The sequence below is a fragment of the Mytilus californianus genome, unplaced genomic scaffold (assembly GCF_021869535.1).
Source record: "Mytilus californianus isolate M0D057914Y unplaced genomic scaffold, xbMytCali1.0.p SCAF_11, whole genome shotgun sequence".
In the NCBI taxonomy this organism is placed as follows: domain Eukaryota; kingdom Metazoa; phylum Mollusca; class Bivalvia; order Mytilida; family Mytilidae; genus Mytilus; species Mytilus californianus.
Genome location: NW_026262593.1, coordinates 8,327,633 through 8,334,304, shown reverse-complemented (window position 1 = coordinate 8,334,304; position 6,672 = coordinate 8,327,633). Strand labels below are relative to the sequence as shown.

The following is a 6,672-nucleotide window of genomic DNA, read 5'->3' as shown; positions in this document are numbered from 1 at the left end:
TTTTTATTTCTTAATTTAAAATTTTTAGTAAACATGTATATCATTTTAGTGTCTATAAACTATGTCTAGTGCTGTATCTATGTCTTTGTAATATTTTGTATCTGTCAAATTCATGCCTTTTTATCTTGAATAAATATATATATAACTGCGAGATAATGAATAACAAGTTGATAATTGTCTATTCTCTGCTAATTAATGTACCTGCAACTCACCCTGATTCATTTGTGAGACCACCGACACTTATAATATTACCTCAAAGTTAGTGGTTCTCCGTTACTGGGAACTTCATATCGGATCCGATCAATTTATTGGTTCCATTCCCCCTAGTATAAATGATCCATTTGCAGTGACGATGACAATCATAGGTATACTAAAAAAATTATTGTTGATTTTGCATGATAACATACATGTTATGTCGGTAAACGGACAGAAAGTCACAGGACAAAAAGTCGCAGGACATAAAGTCACAAATTGGATAGGACAAAAAGTCACAGGACAAAAAGTCACAAATAATTTGTTGACAAATGTTTGAATATATAAGAGAAAGATCTTCAAATAATTTCTTTTTTTACATTTATTCATTTTTAAGTTGAGGAAATTGTTCATAAGCCTTGATAAATGAAAAATTATTAAATTTTAATCATGCAAATGATATATTTCTTGGCACCATGAAGCCATTCAAGTACCAAACCACTTTGACATTTTGTTATCATAACAATTATTTGATCATCATTGATATTTATTGAATAAATTTTAATTACAAAGTTGCTTCATATATTATAGTTCAACAAAAAATCAAAAATTAATTTTTAAAATTAGTGTTTTCTTGTTCAGAGAAAAATAATCTCAAAACTGAGTTGTGACTTTTTGTCCTGTGACTTTTCGTCCGTGACTTTTTGTCCGTGACTTTTTGTCCTGTGACATTCTGTCCTACATTCGTTATGTCAACTCACTTCTCCTTCCTACGGCGTCAGAGAGAAAAAAAAAGCCTTGCAATGCGTCATAATTATTTGGACTACTTCCATATGACTTTAAACAAAAAAACAACAATAATTTATTTCACTGATTGAGATTGGGCTGACGAGACATTTCAGCATGTGAAATCTTAATTCTTAGTCCAAGTACACAGTTATCATCCATTGATTTTCATTTTTTACAAAAAGATTCCCTAGTGTGGACCATGTATTACTTCAAAATTTATTTATTTATATTTTTTATGCATAAAAAGTAAGTACAATGAAGTAGGGGGATGCAATTATTTTATTTTAGTTTGAGAATCACTCATACTTCTTGTATGATGTCACCTTAGCCTACAAATTACCAAAAAGAAACACATTTTTATTTCCTCTAGCTTATGTGTATGCCTTTTCATATACATGTAAAAATGTGTTACTGCCTATATTGACCTTAAATGTTATTCAGTCTTGCATGGCCTAATGTAGTCCAAATAATTATGATGTCTTTGAAGGCTATTTTAAATTTTTGCTTTGACGCCTTCCTGTCGATGTAAGGTGTCATAGAATAAAAATATAATAGCCTTTCAAGACGTCATAATTATTTGGACTAGGCCTAATGGGACCTTGTTCTACTCATGTGGTATGCTATAAGCAGATAAGTAACTTTCTTTCCTTTTGAAATACAAATAAGTTTTTAAATATACATGAAGAATTTTTATATTAGCTGCCTCCCCCCCCCCCCCCTTAATTTTGAAAATGTGACAATTTTTTTTAGGTTAAGGATGTTCGCTCCTCTTAATTTGGATTTTTACCAGATATTCGGAATCCTCTGGTTTTATCCATGCAGTGCCATTAAAAAAGTTTGCCCGCAAACCCCTACTTTTCTTTTCATATTTTATTACATAGTTTAAAAAGCCATATTTGAAAATCTTATAAAATCATTATTTTTCCATAGCTTTTGATAGAAAAAGGTGCCAGTGTTAAGTGTATGAAAAATCTAGAGAGAATCACTTACCGCCAAATTTTTAATGGGTTATATCTTAAAAACAAGCACACGGACCCTTCATTTTTTCTGTTTTTTTAGTTCCTTTATTCATATACTTTCAATTTATAACAGTCATGACTGTAGTCTTTTAAAAAGCTTGTTATTTTGAAACAGAGTAGCGAACATCCTTTTTAAAGTAGTGACTTGGTATAGTTTGAAAAGGTCAAATATTAGTATGTCTGAAGTTGTCAAATCTAAATTATAGACCATTTAAACATAAAATTGTCCATATTTTGAGTTATAGCTTATAGATTTTTCTATTATGTTAATATGTCCTGTCCCAAAAGTAGTACACTACACTGTAAAAATCTTTTTTGGATAGAGCCAGCGCAATTTTTTAAATTTGCCTTTTTAGCTCATCATTCCGAAGGAACAGTGAGATTTTGCCATCACTTGGCGTCCGTCGTCGTCTGTCGTTGTCTGTCATCAACCATTGGCGTCCGTCGGGTGTAAACTATTTCATACATCTTCTCCTGTACTGAACCAATTCCTACCAAACTTAAGCTGAATGATCTTTAGGGTAACTTCAATAAAGTTTGTGTTTTGTTTTTTGTTTCGTCGAAAAACATGGTTGTCATGGCTAAATAAGAACATAGGCGTAAATGCAGTTTTTGGCTTTTATCTCAAAACCCAAAGCATTTAGAGCAAATCTGACACAGAGTAAATTGTTCATTAGGTGTTAAAAGTTCTATCAGCCCTGAAATTTTCTGATGAATCTAATAACCCATTGTCATGATTGTTGGGTTGCTGTCACTAAATTGGTAATTTCAAGGAAAATTTGCAGTTTTTGGTTATTATCTTGAATATTATTAATGATAAAGATAAACTGTAATCAGCAAAAATGTTCAGCAAAGTAAGATCTACAAATAATTTTCTATAACCAAAATTGTCAATGGACCTCTTAAGGAGTTATTGCACATTAACGACAATTTTACACAATTTGTTTATCATGTTTTCTAACTTTAAAAAATCTTCTCCTCTGAAACTACTGAACCAATTCCAACCAAACTTAGGTTGAATGACCCTAGGGTATTTAGAATAAAGCTTGTGTTTTATTTTCTGTTTCATCAATAAACATGGCTGCCATGTCTAAAAATAGAACATAGGGGTAAAATGCAGTTTTTGGCTTATATCTCAAACACTAAGGCATTTAGAGCAAATCTTATGTGAGGTAAAATTGTTCATTATCATGATTATGTGAAGTTCTATCAGCCATTAAATTTTCTGATGAATCTAACAATCCATTGTTGGGTTGCTGCCACTAGATGGGTACTTTTAAGGAAATTTTGCAGTTTTTATATAGGTCAAAATATTGGTATGATGTTGGCGTCGTCGTCTTCGTCGTCCAAAGACACTTTGGTTTTCGCACTCTAACTTCAGTTTAAGTGAATGGATCTCTATGAAATTTTACCTTTAGGTTCAATACCCCAAAAGGAAGGTTGGGATTGATTTTGGGGGTTATGGTACCAACAGTTAAGGAATTAGGGGCCAAAAATAAGCATTTTTGTAACTTCCAGACCTAACTTGTGTGTTAGTGTATGGATCTCTCTGACATTGTACCACAAGGTTTCATATTACAAAGGGAATGCTGGGATTGATTTTGGGGGTAATTGCCTCAAAATTTTAGGAATTAGGGGCCAAAAAAGGGGTAAAAAACAAGCATTTTTCTAGTTTCATGACAATAATTTGTGTGTAAGTGTATGGATCTTTCTAAAATTGTACTACAAGGTTCCATATCACAAAGGGAAAGCTGGAATTGATTTTGGGGGTAATTGCGAAAAATGTTTATGAAAAAGGGGCCAAAAATAAGCATTTTTCTAGTTTCCAGACAATAACTTGTGTTCAAGTGTATGGATCTCTCTGAAATTGTACTGCAAGGTACCATACCACAAAGGAAAGGCTGGGATTGATTTTGGGGGTAATTGCCTCAAAATTTTAGGAATTAGGGGCAAAAAGGGGGCAAAAAACAAGCATTTTTCTAGTTTTAGAACAATAACTTGTGTGTAAGTGTATGGATCTTTATGAAATTGTACTACAAGGTTCCATATCACAAAGAGAAAGCTGGGATTGAGTTTGGGGGTAATTGCCGTAAATGTATAGGAATTTGGGGCCAAAAAGGGGCCAAAAAACAAGCATTTTTCTTGTTTCCAGACAATAACTTGTGACAAGTGTATGGATCTCTCTGAAATTGTACTGCAAGGTACCGTTCCACATAGGGAAGGCTGGGATTGAGTTTGGGGGTGATGAATCATAAGGGGGTTCACAAAATTGGGGGGGGGGGATTTTTTTTTCTTTTGTTTTCTTTAAAATTTTCCATTTTGAATTGGTTATTTCTGATTTACATATAAAAGCAAATAATAATGATATGGTTTGAATAGGTAAATTAGAAATATTTAAGTTCTTAGACCTCATTCATTTTGTGAGCCTCTTGTTTTAATTGCTTCTGTTAGTAATATATTAATTTAAAATTTTGACTACAGACACATACAGATTATACTGTTAACAATATTTCAGAGTTTAATGTTGTCAAGCACACAAATCATAGAAGAATAGTTAATCACGTCATTGTTGTCCATTGAAAAATTAGTATGAACACTATGAAAAAGTACGGGAATGTTTGGTTGTTAAACTATTGACCGTGGTTATGTCTTTGAAACTGTTGACTGGCAAATAGTCTGTGAAATGAAATAGCACAAATACTTCATTCCTTCTTTATCTCATGGTATATAGAAAAACAAATACTGATGTATAATAATAGTTATAGTCATTAAATTATAGTTTTTACTTTTTTTAAGTTTAGGGCAAGAAATATAGAAGATAAAGAAAAATATAAACAATTACGACTGTACAGTAGAAATGATCGGCAAAACAAGATAAACAGAAGACAACAAGGCCTAAATGGTAAGACCACTTCTATATAATAAAAGTGATTGCCCTTGAATGAAGACTATTATAAAAATAAGAAGATGTGGTATGGTAAATGAGTTATCTATCCACCAGAGTTCAATGAAGTGGATGCAAGCAATTAAAGACCAATGACGGCCTTCGATAATGAGAAAACCCATACCTTATAAGTCAGCCAATATAGACCTAACATGAAAAGATTTAAACAATCCAAATTAGTTCAAAGCCAATAACAATTAATAAAAAAATCATGTCTGTGAGCACTCCACCTAACCATAATCTAGGACAGTGGTTCAAATAGCACAACATATGAACAAACTGTAAAAACTGTTGAAAGTGGCTCAACTCATTATCACTGCAAGGCACTAAAACGACTGATATTAAGTCAAGGACACAAAGCACTGAAATAACAGAACTCATAATCATGATTAGTAAGAATATCAAATTTAAGTTTCTCAAAATGTTCATATTAAACATGATAAAATAAGCTTATTTCATATTGCTGTTTTTTTCTCAATTTATATATTGTGTATTTATAGGTGAGACTTCTTGGTTTTCATGATCATCAACAGGTCAATACAGAAGAGGAAACTTAAGGTTAATACTTATCTACATTGTGTGCTAATTGGATTAATGTGAAATGAAATGTGGGCTTACCTGGAAAAAGAAAATAGGAAATTTCTACAAAATGGCTGTAAACAAAATGGAGTACAATCATAGATGCACAAGAACACAATTGTGTAATTGCAACAACCTAAATATTCACTGAAGGATTATGGAGAAATGTAGAAAAAATAGTATTTTGTTGTCGAAATAAACACCTGCTTTATCCATTCATGTACATAGCTCTGTCATATCAAATATACAGAGGAAGATGTTTGAAGAACAAATTGCAAAAATGTATTCTCTACCAATTGAAGGAAGATGTCTGGTGGATGGAATTATTTATGCACTGAACTGTTATGTAGGGGATTGAATAATTGTACGCAGCAGCTTAAACAGAAGAAAAGTTAAATTAACATGAAAAGTGTTTATTTTATTTAATCTGCAAATATGAGCACAATATTAATAACATCACAAATAGTATGATATTCATAGCGTTTTGCTTATTATTGTATTGTCTCAAACAGCTAGCCTATTGTTTTTGTATGTCATGTTACTCATCAGTGAACATTTTATTAAAGTTTTAATTATCTTTTGTGTCAATTGTTCAGTCTCAGGAAAAATTATATTCATACCGTTTTTACTGTTATGAAATTTTCATAGAGGAAAATTGAATAACAGAAATTTCCATAGAGGAAATTTGGAGAACAATGTTTTCCTTAGAGGAAATTTGTGGTCTTGAATTTTCCCTCAAGGAAAAGTGTTTGTCAAAAATTTCCTCACAGGAAATTGCTGTTGACAAAATTTCCTCACAGGAAAAAGTATTTCCTCAAAGGAAAATTTGAAGCCGCAAATTTCCTCACAGGAAAAAATATTTCCTCAGAGGAAATAGAATTTCCTCAAAGGAAAATTTGAAGCCGCAAATTTCCTCAGAGGAAATAGAATTTCCTCAAAGGAAATATTAATGCAGCAAATTCCCTAAGGGAAATCTTTTTCCCTTGAGGAAAATACAATTTCCCTTGAGGAAAAATCTTTTTCCTTCAGGGAAATTTGATTTCCCTTGAGGAAAACTACTTTTCCTCTGAGGAAATTGTTGAAAAAAGGGGCATAACTTTTTCAACAGTGGTGCTAGAGCCAAAATTTTTAAGGACAAATATCAGGGAA

At 32.0% G+C, this 6,672-nt stretch overlaps 1 long non-coding RNA gene across 1 annotated transcript; it reads left to right on the top strand.

Annotated features, from left to right (window-relative positions):
• Positions 1 to 262: 262 nt before the first annotated feature.
• On the top strand, positions 263 to 6,100 carry LOC127719490 (uncharacterized). The gene is made up of 3 exons (XR_007990327.1): positions 263 to 365; positions 4,797 to 4,902; positions 5,445 to 6,100. It is a non-coding gene; the product is annotated as an uncharacterized LOC127719490 (long non-coding RNA).
• The last annotated feature ends 572 nt before the right edge of the window (positions 6,101 to 6,672 follow it).